The following is a 19830-nucleotide window of genomic DNA, read 5'->3' on the forward strand; positions in this document are numbered from 1 at the left end:
CTAAGGACAGATTTGTAGCATGTCCGGCCGTCCCTTATGGTTATGGAAAGGGTAAACTGATCCTGGGTCTGCCACTAGTAGAACAGCTCAGTGCACTGGTCATTAGCTTAGTGACACTCTGCTGTATGTGAGCAGGGTGTCATCACTACGTTTCACTGCAGAGAACCCATGTAACACTGTAGGTCTGTCGGGGTAAAGCATCTTTCTGTCACATTCCACCACAAGGGGGAGTAGCCAACCACTCATCTCTAATAGTGCCAAGGTCCGTAAAGACTAGTTCTGAGGGAGGAAGGGAGGAGATAGGGATACATTTTTAAAATGTTTAAGTCAAATGACTCTATATTAGGTTTAACATGTGTTAGAACAAAGAGATACATTAAAATGCCTAGTATGTACGGTAAGAACATTAAAGAGGTAGAATCTGTCTCTCATGGCTGTCTCTCTTGGTATTGACAAGCACAATATGGAAACAACAGAGGAAGGACATTTTGCATTTCCATAGGTACACAGCTCCCTCTCCTGGTTCCTGTATTGACCCCATCGACTGTTTCTGTTGTCTCACGCTCTCATGTTTGACATGTCCCCTGAAGGCATCTGGCTGCAGTCCTTCTATAAACACTATATTGATAAACAGACAGCTGACCTTCAATAGAACGCCATGCCATGTCACGCCAAGGGCTACCAGGAATCAGCGGTGACAACAAGTACTGTTTTGATCCGTTGATGTTAGTGCTTTCATATTGACCCAATAAAGTCCCTCCTTCTCTCTCTGTGTATGGCGTTTGGGAGGCAGATGTACTGTGCCTTCTTCCTCAGTCAGCAGGAGCCCGAGGGGCTGCTCCTCTCCTCTGATCCCCATGGGGGAGCTGTAACCATGATCATTACTGGTATTCATATTAACCCACACACTGAACCTAAAACAGACGCAACCTAGATCTCTTATTGTCTTCTAGTTACTCTCTGAACCTAAATACTGATCTTGGATCAGCTTAAATCAATCTCAATTCTAACCTTAACCGCCATAAGATACAAACATAACTATCAATATAAAATAATAACCTATATACTAAACAAGAACAACCAGGTTCACTGCACCTCTCGTTGCTGCACTGAGGGAGATTGATGGAGAATGAGCATAGGGTCAAATATATTGCAGAGATTTGCATTGGATGAATATTGAATACACAAACAAAATAGCACATGCACACACACATTGGCGGAGTGAATGTGAATCTGGGGGGCATCGTCACAGTGACAGATCAAATAAGAGCAGGAAGAAAGTTACATTCTAAGGAAGTCTCTGAAAAAAGGAGATAAGAAATTAATTGCTAATCCGCTCCGCTCTCTCTTGCCCTTTCTCTCCTTCCTCTCTCTCGCTCTCTTTATCCCCACGCTCCATCTCTTCTCTCTCTATCCCCAAGCTCCATCTCTCCCGCTCTTCTCTCTCTATCCCCAAGCTCCATCTCTCCCTCTCTTCTCTCTCTATCCCAAAGCTCCATCTCTCCCTCTCTTCTCTCTCTATCCCCAAGCTCCATCTCTCCCTCTCTTCTCTCTCTATCCCCAAGCTCCATCTCTCCCTTTTTCTTCTCTCTCTATCCCCACGCTCCATCTCTCCCTCTCTTCTCTCTCTATCCCAAAGCTCCATCTCTCCCTTTTTCTTCTCTCTCTATCCCCACGCTCCATCTCTCTCCCTCTTCTCTCTATCCCCACACTCCATCTCTCCCTTTCTCTTCTCTCTATCCCCACGCTCCATCTCTCCCTTTCTCTTCTCTCTCTATCCCCACACTCCATCTCTCCCCACACTCCATCTCTCCTCTCTTCTATCTCTATCCCCACGCTCCATCTCTCCCTCTCTTCTATCTCTTCTCTCTCTATCCCCACGCTCCATCTCTCCATCCCCACGCTCCATCTCTCCCTTTCTCTCCTCTCTCTATCCCCACGCTCCATCTCTCCCTTTCTCTTCTCTCTCTATCCCCACGCTCCATCTCTCCTTTCTCTTCTCTCTCTATCCCCACGCTCCATCTCTCCCTTTCTCTTCTCTCTCTATCCCCACGCTCCATCTCTCCCTTTTCTCTCTCTATCCCCACGCTCCATCTCTCCCTTTCTCTTCTCTCTCTATCCCCTCTCCTCCATCTCTCCCCACGCTCTTCTTCTCTCTATCCCCACGCTCCATCTCTCCCTCTTTCTCTCTCTATCCCCACGCTCCATCTCTCCCTTTCTCTTCTCTCTCTATCCCCACGCTCCATCTCTCCCTCTTCTTCTCTCTCTATCCCCACGCTCCATCTCTCCCTCTCTTCTCTCTCTATCCCCACGCTCCATCTCTCCCTCTCTTCTATCTCTTCTCTCTCTATCCCCACGCTCCATCTCTCCCTCTTCTTTCTCTATCCCCACGCTCCATCTCTCCCTCTTTTCTATCTCTTCTCTCTCTATCCCCACGCTCCAACTCTCCCTTTCTCTCTATATCCCCACGCTCCATCTCTCCCTTTCTCTCTCTATCCCCACGCTCCATCTCTCCCTTTCTCTCTCTATCCCCACGCTCCATCTCTCCCTCTCTTCTATCTCTTCTCTCTCTATACCCACGCTCCATCTCTCCCTCTCTTCTCTCTCTCTATCCCCACGCCCATCTCTCCATCTCTCCCTCTCTCTCTATCCCCACGCTCCATCTCTCCCTCTCTCTCTCTCTATCCCCACGCTCCATCTCTCCCTCTCTTCTCTCTATCCCCACGCTCCATCTCTCCCTCTCTCTCTCTCTCTATCCCCACGCTCCATCTCTCCCTTTCTTCTCTCTCTATCCCCGCTCCATCTCTCCCTCTTCTTCTCTCTCTCTCTCTCTATCCCCACGCTCCATCTCTCCCTCTTCTCTTCTCTCTCTATCCCCCGCTCCATCTCTCCCTCTCTTCTCTCTCTATCCCCACGCTCCATCTCTCCCTTTCTCTTCTCTCTCTATCCCCACGCTCCATCTCTCCCTTTCTCTTCTCTCTCTATCCCCACGCTCCATCTCTCCCTTTCTCTTCTCTCTCTCTATCCCCACGCTCCATCTCTCCCTTTCTCTTCTCTCTCTATCCCCACGCTCCATCTCTCCTCTTTCTCTCTCTTTCTCCTCTCTCCCCACGCTCCATCTCTCCCTCTCTTCTCTCTCTATCCCAAAGCTCCATCTCTCCCTTTTTCTTCTCTCTCTATCCCCACGCTCCATCTCTCTCCCTCTTCTCTCTATCCCCACACTCCATCTCTCCCTTTCTCTTCTCTCTATCCCCACGCTCCATCTCTCCCTTTTCTCTTCTCTCTCTATCCCCACGCTCCATCTCTCCCTCTCTTCTCTCTCTATCCCCACTCCATCTCTCCCTCTCTTCTATCTCTTCTCTCTCTATCCCCACGCTCCATCTCTCCATCCCCACGCTCCATCTCTCCCTTTCTCTCTCTCTCTATCCCCACACTCTCCATCTCTCCCTCTCTTCTCTCTCTCTCTATCCCCACGCTCCATCTCTCCCTTTCTCTTCTCTCTCTCTCTCCCCACGCTCCATCTCTCCCTTTCTCTTCTCTCTCTATCCCCACGCTCCATCTCTCCCTTTCTCTTCTCTCTCTATCCCCACGCTCCATCTCTCCCTTTCTCTTCTCTCTCTATCCCCCCACGCTCCATCTCTCCCTTTCTCTTCTCTCTCTATCCCCACGCTCCATCTCTCCCTCTCTCTCTCTCTCTATCCCCACGCTCCATCTCTCCCTTTCTCTCTCTCTCTATCCCCACGCTCCATCTCTCCCTCTCTCTTCTCTCTCTATCCCCACGCTCCATCTCTCCTCTCTTCTCTCTCTATCCCCACGCTCCATCTCTCCCTCTCTTCTCTCTCTATCCCCACGCTCCATCTCTCCCTCTCTTCTCTCTTCTCTCTCTATCCCCACGCTCCATCTCTCCCTCTTTCTTTCTCTATCCCCACGCTCCATCTCTCCCTTCTCTTCTCTCTCTATCCCCACGCTCCATCTCTCTCTCTCTTCTCTCTCTATCCCCACTCCATCTCTCCCTCTCTTCTCTCTCTATCCCCAAGCTCCATCTCTCCCTCTCTTCTCTCTCTATCCCCACGCTCCATCTCTCCCTCTTTCTTCTCTCTCTATCCCCACGCTCCATCTCTCCCTCTCTTCTCTCTCTATCCCCACGCTCCATCTCTCCCTCTTTTTCTATCTCTTCTCTCTCTATCCCCACTCTCCATCTCTCCCTTTCTCTCTATCCCCAAGCTCCATCTCTCCTTTCTCTCTCTATCCCCACGCTCCATCTCTCCCTTTCTCTCTCTATCCCCACGCTCCATCTCTCCCTCTCTTCTCTCTTCTCTCTCTCTATCCCCAAGCTCCATCTCTCCCTCTCTTCTCTCTCTATCCCCACGCTCCATCTCTCCCTCTCTTCTCTCTCTATCCCCCACGCTCCATCTCTCCTCTCTTCTCTCTCTATCCCCACGCTCCATCTCTCCCTCTCTTCTCTCTCTATCCCCACGCTCCATCTCTCCCTATCTCTTCTCTCTCTATCCCCACGCTCCATCTCTCCCTCTCTTCTCTCTCTATCCCCACGCTCCATCTCTCCTCTCTTCTCCATCTCTCTCTCTCTATCCCCACGCTCCATCTCTCCCTTTCTCTCTCTCTCTATCCCCACGCTCCATCTCTCCCTTTCTCTTCTCTCTCTATCCCCACGCTCCATCTCTCCCTTTCTCTTCTCTCTCTATCCCAAAGCTCCATCTCTCCCTTTTCTTCTCTCTCTATCCCCACGCTCCATCTCTCCCTCTCTTCTCTCTCTATCCCCACGCTCCATCTCTCCTTTCTCTTCTCTCTCTATCCCCACGCTCCATCTCTCCCTTTCTCTTCTCTCTCTATCCCCACGCTCCATCTCTCCCTTTCTCTTCTCTCTCTATCCCCACGCTCCATCTCTCCCTCTCTCTTCTCTCTCTATCCCCACGCTCCATCTCTCCTTTCTCTCTCTCTATCCCCACGCTCCATCTCTCCCTCTCTTCTCTCTCTATCCCCACGCTCCATCTCTCCCTCTCTCTTCTCTCTATCCCCACGCTCCATCTCTCCCTCTCTTCTTTCTCTATCCCCACGCTCCATCTCTCCCTCTTTTCTCTCTTCTCTCTCTATCCCCACGCTCCATCTCTCCCTTCTTCTCTCTATATCCCCACGCTCCATCTCTCCCTTTCTCTCTCTCTATCCCCACGCTCCATCTCTCCCTCTTCTCTCTCTATCCCCCTCTCTTCTATCTCTATCCCCACGCTCCATCTCTCCCTTTCTATCTCTTCTCTCTCCCCACGCTCCATCTCTCCCTCTCTTCTCTCTCTATCCCCACGCTCCATCTCTATCCCCACGCTCCATCTCTTCTCTCTCTATCCCCACGCTCCATCTCTCCCTCTCTTCTCTCTCTATCCCCACGCTCCATCTCTCCCTCTCTTCTATCTCTTCTCTCTCTATACCCACGCTCCATCTCTCCCTCTCTTCTCTCTCTTCTCTCTCTATCCCCACGCTCCATCTCTTCTCTCTCTCTCTATCCCCACGCTCCATCTCTCCCTCTCTTCTCTCTCTATCCCCACGCTCCATCTCTCCCTCTCTTCTCTCTCTATCCCCACGCTCCATCTCTCCATCTCTTCTATCTCTTCTCTCTCTATCCCCACGCTCCATCTCTCCCTCTTCTTTCTCTATCCCCACGCTCCATCTCTCCCTCTTTTCTATCTCTTCTCTCTCTATCCCCACGCTCCAACTCTCCCTTTCTCTCTATATCCCCACGCTCCATCTCTCCCTTTCTCTCTCTATCCCCACGCTCCATCTCTCCCTCTCTTCTATCTCTTCTCTCTCTATACCCCCGCTCCATCTCTCCCTCTCTTCTCTCTCTATCCCCAAGCTCCATCTCTCCCTCTCTTCTCTCTCTATCCCAAAGCTCCATCTCTCCCTCTCTTCTCTCTCTATCCCAAAGCTCCATCTCTCCCTCTCTTCTCTCTCTATCCCCAAGCTCCATCTCTCCCTTTTTCTTCTCTCTCTATCCCCACGCTCCATCTCTCCCTCTCTTCTCTCTCTATCCCCAAGCTCCATCTCTCCCTCTCTTCTCTCTCTATCCCCAAGCTCCATCTCTCCCTTTTTCTTCTCTCTCTATCCCCACACTCCATCTCTCTCCCTCTTCTCTCTATCCCCACGCTCCATCTCTCCCTTTTTCTTCTCTCTCTATCCCCACACTCCATCTCTCTCCCTCTTCTCTCTATCCCCACGCTCCATCTCTCCCTTTCTCTTCTCTCTCTATCCCCACGCTCCATCTCTCCCTTTCTCTCCTCTCTCTATCCCCACGCTCCATCTCTCCCTTTCTCTTCTCTCTCTATCCCCACGCTCCATCTCTCCCTCTTCTATCTCTATCCCCACGCTCCATCTCTCCCTCTCTTCTATCCCCACGCTCCATCTCTCCCTCTCTTCTATCTCTTCTCTCTCTATCCCCACACTCCATCTCTCCCTTTCTCTTCTCTCTCTATCCCCACGCTCCATCTCTCCCTTTCTCTTCTCTCTCTATCCCCACGCTCCATCTCTCCCTTTCTCTTCTCTCTCTATCCCCACGCTCCATCTCTCCCTCTTCTCTCTCTCTATCCCCACGCTCCATCTCTCCCTTTTGTCTTCTCTCTCTATCCCCACGCTCCATCTCTCCCTTTCTTCTCTCTCTATCCCCACGCTCCATCTCTCCCTTCTCTCTCTCTCTATCCCCACGCTCCATCTCTCCCTCTCTTCTATCTCTTCTCTCTCTATACCCATGCTCCATCTCTCCCTCTCTTCTCTCTCTATCCCCAAGCTCCATCTCTCCCTCTCTTCTCTCTCTATCCCAAAGCTCCATCTCTCCCTCTCTTCTCTCTCTATCCCCAAGCTCCATCTCTCCCTTTTTCTTCTCTCTCTATCCCCACGCTCCATCTCTCCCTCTCTTCTCTCTCTATCCCCAAGCTCCATCTCTCCCTCTCTTCCCCAAAGGTCCATCTCTCCCTTTTTCTTCTCTCTCTATCCCCACGCTCCATCTCTCCCTCTCTTCTCTCTCTATCACCAAGCTCCATCTCTCCCTTTTTCTTCTCTCTCTATCCCCACACTCCATCTCTCCCTTTCTCTTCTCTCTCTATCCCCACGCTCCATCTCTTCTCTCTCTATCCCCACGCTCCATCTCTCCCTCTCTTCTATCTCTTCTCTCTCTATCCCCACGCTCCCTCTCTTCTATCTCTTCTCTCTCTATCCCCACGCTCCAACTCTCCCTTTCTCTCTATATCCCCACGCTCCATCTCTCCCTTTCTCTCTCTATCCCCACGCTCCATCTCTCCCTCTCTTCTATCTCTTCTCTCTCTATACCCACGCTCCATCTCTCCCTCTCTTCTCTCTTTATCCCCACGCTCCATCTCTCCCTCTCTTCTCTCTCTATCCCAAAGCTCCATCTCTCCCTTTTTCTTCTCTCTCTATCCCCACGCTCCATCTCTCCCTCTCTCCCTCTCTTCTCTCTCTATCCCCAAGCTCCATCTCTCCCTCTCTTCTCTCTCTATCCCAAAGCTCCATCTCTCCCTTTTTCTTCTCTCTCTATCCCCACGCTCCATCTCTCCCTCTCTTCTCTCTCTATCCCCAAGCTCCATCTCTCCCTTTCTCTTCTCTCTCTATCCCCACGCTCCATCTCTCCCTTTCTCTTCTCTCTCTATCCCCACGCCCATCTCTCCTTTCTTTCTCCATCTCTCTCTCTCTCTATCCCCACGCTCCATCTCTCCCTTTCTCTTCTCTCTCTATCCCCACGCTCCATCTCTCCCTCTTTCTTCTCTCTCTATCCCCACGCTCCATCTCTCCCTCTCTTCTCTCTCTATCCCCAAAGCTCCATCTCTCCCTCTCTTCTCTCTCTATCCCCAAGCTCCATCTCTTCTCTCTCTATCCCCACGCTCCATCTCTCCCTCTTCTTCTCTCTCTCCCTCTTTCTATCTCTTCTCTCTCTATCCCCACGCTCCATCTCTCCCTCTTCTTGCTCTATCCCCACGCTCTCTCTCTCTCTATCTCTTCTCTCTCTATCCCCACGCTCCAACTCTCCCTTTCTCTCTATATCCCCACGCTCCATCTCTCCCTTTCTCTTCTCTCTCTATCCCCACGCTCCATCTCTCCCTTTCTCTTCTCTCTCTATCCCCACGCTCCATCTCTCCTTTCTCTTCTCTCTCTATCCCCACGCTCCATCTCTCCCTCTCTTCTATCTCTTCTCTCTCTATCCCCACGCTCCATCTCTCCCTCTCTTCTCTCTTCTCTCTCTATCCCCACGCTCCATCTCTCCCTCTCTTCTCTCTCTATCCCCACGCTCCATCTCTCCCTCTCTTCTCTCTCTATCCCAAAGCTCCATCTCTCCCTCTCTTCTCTCTCTATCCCCAAGCTCCATCTCTCCATTTTTCTTCTCTCTCTATCCCCACGCTCCATCTCTCCCTCTCTTCTCTCTCTATCCCCAAGCTCCATCTCTCCCTTTTTCTTCTCTCTCTATCCCCACGCTCCATCTCTCTCCCTCTTCTCTCTATCCCCACGCTCCATCTCTCCCTCTCTTCTCTCTATCCCCGCACTCCATCTCTCCCTTTCTCTTCTCTCTCTATCCCCACGCTCCATCTCTCCCTCTTCTATCTCTATCCCCACGCTCCATCTCTCCCTCTCTTCTATCTCTATCCCCACGCTCCATCTCTCCCTCTCTTCTATCTCTATCCCCACGCTCCATCTCTCCATCCCCACGCTCCATCTCTCACTTTCTCTTCTCTCTCTATCCCCACGCTCCATCTCTCCCTTTCTCTTCTCTCTCTATCCCCACGCTCCATCTCTCCCTTTCTCTTCTCTATCTATCCCCACGCTCCATCTCTCCCTTTCTCTTCTCTCCCTTTCTCTATCTATCCCCACGCTCCATCTCTCCCTCTCTCTTCTCTCTCTATCCCCACGCTCCATCTCTCCCTCTATCCCCATCCCCAAGCTCCATCTCTCCTCTCTTCTCTCTCTATCCCCAAAGCTCCATCTCTCCCTCTCTTCTATCTCTTCTCTCTCTATCCCCACGCTCCATCTCTCCCTCTCTTCTCTCTCTATCGCCAAGCTCCATCTCTCCCTTTTTCTTCTCTCTCTATCCCCACACTCCATCTCTCTTCCTCTTCTCTCTATCCCCACGCTCCATCTCTCCCTTTCTCTTCTCTCTCTATCCCCACGCTCCATCTCTCCCTTTCTCTTCTCTCTCTATCCCCACGCTCCATCTCTCCCTCTTCTATCTCTCCCTCTCTTCTATCTCTATCCCCACGCTCCATCTCTCCCTCTCTTCTATCTCTATCCCCACGCTCCATCTCTCCCTCTCTTCTATCTCTATCCCCACGCTCCATCTCTCCCTCTCTTCTATCTCTATCTCTCTCTATCCCCACACTCCATCTCTCCCTTTCTCTTCTCTCTCTATCCCCACGCTCCATCTCTCCCTTTCTCTTCTCTCTCTATCCCCACGCTCCATCTCTCCCTTTCTCTTCTCTCTCTATCCCCACGCTCCATCTCTCCCCCTCTTCTCTCTCTATCCCCACGCTCCATCTCTCCCTCTCTTCTATCTCTTCTCTCTCTATACCCACGCTCCATCTCTTCTCTCTTTATCCCCACGCTCCATCTCTCCCTCTCTTCTCTCTCTATCCCCAAGCTCCATCTCTCCCTCTCTTCTCTCTATCTCTCTCTATCCCCACGCTCCATCTCTCCCTTTCTCTTCTCTCTCTATCCCCACGCTCCATCTCTCCCTTTCTCTTCTCTCTCTATCCCCACGCTCCATCTCTCCCTCTCTCTTCTCTATCCCCAAGCTCCATCTCTCCTTTCTCTCTCTCTCTATCCCCACGCTCCATCTCTCCCTCTCTTCTCTCTCTATCCCAAAGCTCCATCTCTCCCTCTCTTCTCTCTATCCCCACGCTCCATCTCTCCCTTTCTCTTCTCTCTCTATCCCCACGCTCCATCTCTCCCTTTCTCTTCTCTCTCTATCCCCATCTCTCCATCTCTCCCTTTCTCTTCTCTCTCTATCCCAAAGCTCCATCTCTCCCTCTTCTCTCTCTATCCCCACGCTCCATCTCTCCCTCTCTTCTATCTCTTCTAACTCTATCCCCACGCTCCATCTCTCCCTCTTCTATCTCTTCTCTCTCTATCCCCAAGCTCCATCTCTCCCTTTCTCTTCTCTCTCTATCCCCACGCTCCATCTCTCCCTCTTCTCTCTCTATCCCCACGCTCCATCTCTCCCTTTCTCTTCTCTCTCTATCCCCACGCTCCATCTCTCCCTTTCTCTTCTCTCTCTATCCCCACGCTCCATCTCTCCCTTTCTCTTCTCTCTCTATCCCCACGCTCCATCTCTCCCTCTCTTCTCTCTCTATCCCCACGCTCCATCTCTCCCTTTCTCTTCTCTCTCTATCCCCACGCTCCATCTCTCCCTTTCTCTTCTCTCTCTATCCCCACGCTCCATCTCTCCCTTTCTTCTTCTCTCTATCCCCACGCTCCATCTCTCCCTTCTCTTCTCTCTCTATCCCCACGCTCCATCTCTCCCTTTCTCTTCTCTCTCTATCCCCACGCTCCATCTCTCCTTTCTCTTCTCTCTCTATCCCCACGCTCCATCTCTCCCTTTCTCTTCTCTCTCTATCCCCACGCTCCATCTCTCCCTTTCTCTTCTCTCTCTATCCCCACGCTCCATCTCTCCCTTTCTCTTCTCTCTCTATCCCCACGCTCCATCTCTCCCTTTCTCTTCTCTCTCTATCCCCACGCTCCAACTCTCCCTTTCTCTCTATATCCCCATCTCTCCCTTTCTCTCTCTATCCCCACGCTCCATCTCTCCCTTTCTCTTCTCTATCCCCACGCTCCATCTCTCCCTTTCTCTTCTCTCTCTATCCCCACGCTCCATCTCTCCCTTTCTCTTCTCTCTCTATCCCCACGCTCCATCTCTCCCTCTCTCTTCTCTCTCTATCCCCACGCTCCATCTCTCCCTCTCTTCTCTCTCTATCCCCACGCTCCATCTCTCCCTCTCTTCTCTCTCTATCCCCACGCTCCATCTCTCCCTCTCTTCTCTCTCTCTATCCCCACGCTCCATCTCTCCCTCTCTTCTCTCTCTATCCCAACGCTCCATCTCTCCCTCTTCTCTCTCTCTATCCCCACGCTCCATCTCTCCCTCTTCTTTCTCTCTTCTCCCCACGCTCCATCTCTCCCTCTCTTCTTCTATCTCTTCTCTCTCTCTATCCCCACGCTCCATCTCTCCCTCTCTTTCTCTATCCCCATGCTCCATCTCTCCCTTTTTCTATCTCTTCTCTCTATCCCCACGCTCCATCTCTCCCTTTCTCTCTCTATCCCCATGCTCCATCTCTCCCTTTCTCTCTCTATCCCCACGCTCCATCTCTCCCCTTTCTCTTCTCTATCCCCACCCTCCATCTCTCCTTTCTCTTCTCTCTCTATCCCCACGCTCCATCTCTCCTTTCTCTTCTCTCTCTATCCCCCACGCTCCATCTCTCCCTCTCTTCTCTCTCTATCCCCACGCTCCATCTCTCCCTCTCTATCCCCACGCTCCATCTCTCCCTCTCTTCTCTCTCTTCTATCCCCACGCTCCATCTCTTCTATCTCTTCTCTCTCTATCCCCACGCTCCATCTCTCCCTCTTCTCTCTCTATACCCACGCTCCATCTCTCCCTCTCTTCTCTCTTTATCCCCACGCTCCATCTCTCCCTCTCTTCTCTCTCTATCCCCAAGCTCCATCTCTCCCTTTTTCTTCTCTCTCTATCCCCACGCTCCATCTCTCCCTCTCTTCTCTCTCTATCCCCAAGCTCCATCTCTCCCTCTCTTCTCTCTCTATCCCAAAGCTCCATCTCTCCCTTTTTCTTCTCTCTCTATCCCCACGCTCCATCTCTCCCTCTCTTCTCTCTCTATCCCCAAGCTCCATCTCTCCCTTTTCTCTTCTCTCTCTATCCCCACGCTCCATCTCTCCCTTTCTCTTCTCTCTCTATCCCCACGCTCCATCTCTCCCTTTCTCTTCTCTCTCTATCCCCACGCTCCATCTCTCCCTTTCTCTTCTCTCTCTATCCCCACGCTCCATCTCTCCCTTTCTCTTCTCTCTCTATCCCCACGCTCCATCTCTCCCTCTCTTCTCTCTCTATCCCCACGCTCCATCTCTCCCTCTCTTCTCTCCCCACGCTCCATCTCTTCTCTCTCTATCCCCACGCTCCATCTCTCCCTCTCTTCTATCTCTCTCTCTTCTATCTCTTCTCTCTCTATCCCCACGCTCCATCTCTCCCTCTTCTTGCTCTATCCCCACGCTCCATCTCTCCCTCTTTTCTATCTCTTCTCTCTCTATCCCCACGCTCCAACTCTCCCTTTCTCTCTATATCCCCACGCTCCATCTCTCCCTTTCTCTTCTCTCTCTATCCCCACGCTCCATCTCTCCCTTTCTCTTCTCTCTCTATCCCCACGCTCCATCTCTCCCTTTCTCTTCTCTCTCTATCCCCACGCTCCATCTCTCCCTCTCTTCTATCTCTTCTCTCTCTATCCCCACACTCCATCTCTTCTATCTCTTCTCTCTCTATCCCCACGCTCCATCTCTCCCTCTCTTCTCTCTCTATCCCCACGCTCCATCTCTCCCTCTCTTCTCTCTCTATCCCAAAGCTCCATCTCTCCCTCTCTTCTCTCTCTATCCCCAAGCTCCATCTCTCCATTTTTCTTCTCTCTCTATCCCCACGCTCCATCTCTCCCTCTCTTCTCTCTCTATCCCCAAGCTCCATCTCTCCCCACGCTCTTCTCTCTCTCTCCCTCTATCCTCCATCTCTCCCCTCTTCTTCTCTCTATCCCCACACTCCATCTCTCCCTCTCTTCTCTCTATCCCCACGCTCCATCTCTCCCTTTCTCTTCTCTCTCTATCCCCACGCTCCATCTCTCCCTCTTCTATCTCTATCCCCACGCTCCATCTCTCCCTCTCTTCTATCTCTATCCCCACGCTCCATCTCTCCCTCTCTTCTATCTCTATCCCCACGCTCCATCTCTCCATCCCCACGCTCCATCTCTCACTTTCTCTTCTCTCTCTATCCCCACGCTCCATCTCTCCCTTTCTCTTCTCTCTCTATCCCCACGCTCCATCTCTCCCTTTCTCTTCTCTCTCTATCCCCACGCTCCATCTCTCCCTTTCTCTATCTATCCCCACGCTCCATCTCTCCCTCTCTCTTCTCTCTCTATCCCCACGCTCCATCTCTCCCTTATCCCCACGCTCCATCTCTCCCTCTCTTCTCTCTCTATCCCCACGCTCCATCTCTCCCTCTCTTCTATCTCTTCTCTCTCTATCCCCACGCTCCATCTCTCCCTCTCTTCTCTCTCTATCGCCAAGCTCCATCTCTCCCTTTTTCTTCTCTCTCTATCCCCACACTCCATCTCTCTTCCTCTTCTCTCTATCCCCACGCTCCATCTCTCCCTTTCTCTTCTCTCTCTATCCCCACGCTCCATCTCTCCCTCTCTTCTCTCTATCCCCACACTCCATCTCTCCCTTTCTCTTCTCTCTCTATCCCCACGCTCCATCTCTCCCTCTTCTATCTCTCCCTCTCTTCTATCTCTATCCCCACGCTCCATCTCTCCCTCTCTTCTATCTCTATCCCCACGCTCCATCTCTCCCTCTCTTCTATCTCTATCCCCACGCTCCATCTCTCCCTCTCTTCTATCTCTATCTCTCTCTATCCCCACGCTCCATCTCTCCCTTTCTCTTCTCTCTCTATCCCCACGCTCCATCTCTCCCTTTCTCTTCTCTCTCTATCCCCACGCTCCATCTCTCCCTTTCTTTCTCTCTCTATCCCCACGCTCCATCTCTCCCCCTCTTCTCTCTCTATCCCCACGCTCCATCTCTCCCTCTTTTTCTATTCTTCTCTCTCTATCTCCCTTTTCTCTCTATATCCCCATGCTCCATCTCTCCCTCTCTCTCTTATCCCCCCGCTCCATCTCTCCCTCTCTTCTCTCTCTATCCCCAAGCTCCATCTCTCCCTCTCTTCTATCTCTATCTCTCTATCCCCACGCTCCATCTCTCCCTTTCTCTTCTCTCTCTATCCCCACGCTCCATCTCTCCCTTTCTCTTCTCTCCTATCCCCACGCTCCATCTCTCCCTCTCTTCTCTCTCTATCCCCACGCTCCATCTCTCCCTCTCTTCTATCTCTCTCTCTCTCTCTCTCTATCCCCACGCTCCATCTCTCCCTCTCTTTATCCCCACGCTCCATCTCTCCCTCTCTTCTCTCTCTATCCCAAAGCTCCATCTCTCCTTTTCTTCTCTCTCTATCCCCACGCTCCATCTCTCCCTCTCTTCTCTCTCTATCCCAAAGCTCCATCTCTCCCTCTCTTCTCTCTATCCCCACACTCCATCTCTCCCTTTCTCTTCTCTCTCTATCCCCACGCTCCATCTCTCCCTTTCTCTTCTCTCTCTATCCCCACGCTCCATCTCTCCCTTTCTCTTCTCTCTCTATCCCCACGCTCCATCTCTCCCTCTTCTCTCTCTATCCCCACGCTCCATCTCTCCCTCTCTTCTATCTCTTCTATCTCTATCCCCACGCTCCATCTCTCCCTCTCTCTCTCTTCTCTCTCATCCCCACGCTCCATCTCTCCCTCTTCTCTCTCTATCCCCAAGCTCCATCTCTCCCTCTCTCTCTCTCTCTATCCCCACGCTCCATCTCTCCCTTTCTCTTCTCTCTCTATCCCCACGCTCCATCTCTCCCTTCTCTTCTCTCTCTATCCCCACGCTCCATCTCTCCCTTTCTCTTCTCTCTCTATCCCCACGCTCCATCTCTCCCTTTCTCTTCTCTCTCTATCCCCACGCTCCATCTCTCCCTTTCTCTTTCTCTCTATCCCCACGCTCCATCTCTCCCTTTCTCTTCTCTCTCTATCCCCACGCTCCATCTCTCCCTTTCTCTCTCTCTCCATCTCTCCCCACGCTCCATCTCTCCCTTTCTCTTCTCTCTCTATCCCCACGCTCCATCTCTCCCTTTCTCTTCTCTCTCTCTATCCCCACGCTCCATCTCTCCCTTCTCTTCTCTCTCTATCCCCACGCTCCATCTCTCCCTTTCTCTTCTCTCTATCCCCACGCTCCATCTCTCCCTTTCTCTTCTCTCTCTATCCCCATCGCTCCATCTCTTCTCCATCCCCACGCTCTCTCTCCCTTTCTCTTCTCTATCCCCACGCTCCATCTCTCCCTTTCTCTTCTCTCTCTATCCCCACGCTCCATCTCTCCCTTCTCTTCTCTCTCTATCCCCACGCTCCATCTCTCCCTCTCTCTTCTCTCTCTATCCCCACGCTCCATCTCTCCCTCTCTTCTCTCTCTCTATCCCCACGCTCCATCTCTCCCTCTCTTCTCTCTCTCTCTATCCCCACGCTCCATCTCCCCCACGCTCCATCTCTCCCTCTCTTCTCTCTCTATCCCCACGCTCCATCTCTCCCTCTCTTCTATCTCTTCTCTCTCTATCCCCACGCTCCATCTCTCCCTCTCTTCTCTCTCTATCGCCAAGCTCCATCTCTCCCTTTTTCTTCTCTCTCTATCCCCACACTCCATCTCTCCCTCTCTTCTCTCTCTATCCCCACGCTCCATCTCTCCCTTTCTCTTCTCTCTCTATCCCCACGCTCCATCTCTCCCTCTCTTCTCTCTTCTCTCTATCCCCACACTCCATCTCTCCCTCTCTTCTCTCTCTATCCCCACGCTCCATCTCTCCCTCTCTTCTCTCTCTCTATCCCCACGCTCCATCTCTCCCTCTCTTCTCTCTCTATCCCCACGCTCCATCTCTCCCTCTCTTCTCTCTCTATCCCCAAGCTCCATCTCTCCCTCTTTCTTCTCTCTCTATCCCCACGCTCCATCTCTCCTCTCTTCTCTTCTCTCTCTATCCCCATCGCTCCATCTCTCCCTTTCTCTTCTCTCTCTATCCCCACGCTCCATCTCTCCTTTCTCTTCTCTCTCTATCCCCACGCTCCATCTCTCCCTTTCTCTTCTCTCTCTATCCCCAAGCTCCATCTCTCCCCCTCTTCTCTCTCTATCCCCACGCTCCATCTCTCCCTCTCTTCTATCTCTTCTCTCTCTATCCCCACGCTCCATCTCTCCTCTCTTTTTCTATCCCCACGCTCCATCTCTCCCTCTCTTCTATCTCTATCCCCACGCTCCATCTCTCCCTCTTTCTATCTCTATCCCCACGCTCCATCTCTCCTCTCTTCTATCTCTATCTCTCTCTATCCCCACGCTCCATCTCTCCCTTTCTCTTCTCTCTCTATCCCCACGCTCCATCTCTCCCTTTCTCTTCTCTCTCTATCCCCACGCTCCATCTCTCCCTTTCTCTCTCTCTCTATCCCCACGCTCCATCTCTCCCTTTCTTCTCTCTCTATCCCCACGCTCCATCTCTCCCTCTCTTTCTCTCTTCTCTCTCTCTCTATCCCACGCTCCATCTCTTCTCTTTCTTCTATCCCCACGCTCCATCTCTCCCTCTCTTCTCTCTCTATCCCCAAGCTCCATCTCTCCCTCTCTTCTATCTCTATCTCTCTCTATCCCCACGCTCCATCTCTCCCTTTCTCTTCTCTCTCTATCCCCACGCTCCATCTCTCCCTTTCTCTTCTCTCTCTATCCCCACGCTCCATCTCTCCCCCTCTTCTCTCTCTATCCCCACGCTCCATCTCTCCCTCTCTTCTATCTCTTCTCTCTCTATACCGACGCTCCATCTCTTCTCTCTTTATCCCCACGCTCCATCTCTCCCTCTCTTCTCTCTCTATCCCAAAGCTCCATCTCTCCCTTTTTCTTCTCTCTCTATCCCCACGCTCCATCTCTCCCTCTCTTCTCTCTCTATCCCAAAGCTCCATCTCTCCCTCTCTTCTCTCTATCCCCACACTCCATCTCTCCCTTTCTCTTCTCTCTCTATCCCCACGCTCCATCTCTCCCTTTCTCTTCTCTCTCTATCCCCACGCTCCATCTCTCCCTTTCTCTTCTCTCTCTATCCCCACGCTCCATCTCTCCCTCTTCTCTCTCTATCCCCACGCTCCATCTCTCCCTCTCTTCTATCTCTTCTATCTCTATCCCCACGCTCCATCTCTCCCTCTCTTCTATCTCTTCTCTCTCTATCCCCACGCTCCATCTCTCCCTTTCTCTTCTCTCTCTATCCCCACGCTCCATCTCTCCCTCTCTCTTCTCTCTCTATCCCCACGCTCCATCTCTCCCTTTCTCTTCTCTCTCTATCCCCACGCTCCATCTCTCCCTTTCTCTTCTCTCTCTATCCCCACGCTCCATCTCTCCCTTTCTCTTCTCTCTCTATCCCCACGCTCCATCTCTCCCTTTCTCTTCTCTCTCTATCCCCACGCTCCATCTCTCCCTTTCTCTTCTCTCTCTATCCCCACGCTCCATCTCTCCCTTTCTCTTCTCTCTTCTATCCTATCCCCACGCTCCATCTCTCCCTTTCTCTTCTCTCTCTATCCCCACGCTCCATCTCTCCCTTTCTCTTCTCTCTCTATCCCCACGCTCCATCTCTCCCTTTCTCTTCTCTCTCTATCTATCCCCACGCTCCATCTCTCCCTTTCTCTTCTCTCTCTATCCCCACGCTCCAACTCTCCCTTTCTCTCTATATCCCCATCTCTCCCTTTCTCTCTCTATCCCCACGCTCCATCTCTCCCTTTCTCTCTCTCTATCCCCACGCTCCATCTCTCCCTTTCTCTTCTCTCTCTATCCCCACGCTCCATCTCTCCCTTTCTCTTCTCTCTCTATCCCCACGCTCCATCTCTCCCTCTCTCTTCTCTCTCTATCCCCACGCTCCATCTCTCCCTCTTCTTCTCTCTCTCTCTATCCCCACGCTCCATCTCTCCCTCTCTTCTCTCTCTATCCCCACGCTCCATCTCTCCCTCTCTTCTCTCTCTATCCCCACGCTCCATCTCTCCCTCTTCTCTCTCTATCCCCACGCTCCATCTCTCCCTCTTCTTTCTCTATCCCCACGCTCCATCTCTCCCTCTCTTCTATCTCTTCTCTCTCTATCCCCACGCTCCATCTCTCCCTCTTCTCTCTCTATCCCCATGCTCCATCTCTCCTTTCTCTCTCTATCCCCACGCTCCATCTCTCCCTTTCTCTTCTCTATCCCCACGCTCCATCTCTCCCTCTCTTCTCTCTCTATCCCCACGCTCCATCTCTCCCTTTCTCTTCTCTCTCTATCCCCACGCTCCATCTCTCCCTCTCTCTTCTCTCTCTATCCCCACGCTCCATCTCTCCCTCTCTTCTCTCTCTATCCCCAAGCTCCATCTCTCCCTCTCTTCTTCTCTCTCTCTATCCCCACACTCCATCTCTCCCTCTCTTCTCTCTCTATCCCCACGCTCCATCTCTCCCTCTTCTTTCTCTATCCCCACGCTCCATCTCTCCCTCTTTTCTATCTCTTCTCTCTATCCCCACGCTCCAACTCTCCCTTTCTCTCTATATCCCCATGCTCCATCTCTCCCTTTCTCTCTCTATCCCCACGCTCCATCTCTCCCTTTCTCTTCTCTATCCCCACGCTCCATCTCTCCCTTTCTCTTCTCTCTCTATCCCCACGCTCCATCTCTCCCTTTCTCTTCTCTCTCTATCCCCACGCTCCATCTCTCCCTCTCTCTTCTCTCTCTATCCCCACGCTCCATCTCTCCCTCTCTATCCCCACGCTCCATCTCTTCTCTCTCTATCCCCACGCTCCATCTCTTCTATCTCTTCTCTCTCTATCCCCACGCTCCATCTCTCCCTCTTCTCTCTCTATCCCCACGCTCCATCTCTCCCTCTTCTTTCTCTATCCCCACGCTCCATCTCTCCCTCTCTTCTATCTCTTCTCTCTATCCCCACGCTCCAACTCTCCCTTTCTCTCTATCCCCACGCTCCATCTATCCCCACGCTCCCATCTCTCCATTTCTCTTCTCTCTCTCCATCTCTCCCTTTCTCTCTATCCCCACGCTCCATCTCTCCCTTTCTCTCTATCCCCACGCTCCATCTCTCCCTTTCTCTCTATCCCCACGCTCCATCTCTCCCTTTCTCTCTCTATCCCCACGCTCCATCTCTCCCTTTCTCTTCTCTCTCTATCCCCACGCTCCATCTCTCCCCCACGCTCCATCTCTCTTTCTCTTCTCTCTCTCCCCACGCTCCATCTCTCCCTCTTCTCTCTCTATCCCCACGCTCCATCTCTCCCTTTCTCTTCTCTCTCTATCCCCACGCTCCATCTCTCCCTTTCTCTTCTCTCTCTATCCCCACGCTCCATCTCTCCCTCTTCTTCTATCTCTTCTCTCTCCTCCATCACTCCATCTCTTCTATCTCTTCTCTCTCTATCCCCACGCTCCATCTCTCCCTCTCTTCTCTCTCTATCCCCACGCTCCATCTCTCCCTCTCTTCTTTTCTCTATCCCAAAGCTCCATCTCTCCCTCTCTTCTCTCTCTATCCCCAAGCTCCATCTCTCCCTTTTCTTCTCTCTCTATCCCCACGCTCCATCTCTCCCTCTCTTCTCTCTCTATCCCCAAGCTCCATCTCTCCCTTTTTTCTCTCTCTATCCCCACGCTCCATCTCTCTCCTCTCTCTCTCTATCCCCACGCTCCATCTCTCCCTCTTCTTCTCTCTATCCCCACTCCATCTCTCCCTTTTCTCTTCTCTCTCTATCCCCACGCTCCATCTCTCCCTCTTCTATCTCTATCCCCACGCTCCATCTCTCCCTCTCTTCTATCTCTATCCCCACGCTCCATCTCTCCCTCTTCTCTATCCCCACGCTCCATCTCTCCATCCCCACTCCATCTCTCCTTTCTCTTCTCTCTCTATCCCCACGCTCCATCTCTCCCTTTCTCTTCTCTCTCTATCCCCACGCTCCATCTCTCCCTTTCTCTTCTCTCT

The 19830-nt window shown here is 52.0% G+C and overlaps 1 protein-coding gene across 1 annotated transcript in view; it reads right to left on the reverse strand.

Annotated features, from left to right (window-relative positions):
* Window positions 1-19830, reverse strand: part of LOC115106115 (calcium/calmodulin-dependent protein kinase type 1D-like) — an 87249-nt gene that overhangs the window by 16858 nt on the left and 50561 nt on the right. The window lies entirely within an intron of this gene.

The sequence above is a fragment of the Oncorhynchus nerka genome, linkage group LG23, assembly GCF_034236695.1.
Source record: "Oncorhynchus nerka isolate Pitt River linkage group LG23, Oner_Uvic_2.0, whole genome shotgun sequence".
NCBI classification, from domain to species: Eukaryota; Metazoa; Chordata; class Actinopteri; order Salmoniformes; family Salmonidae; genus Oncorhynchus; species Oncorhynchus nerka.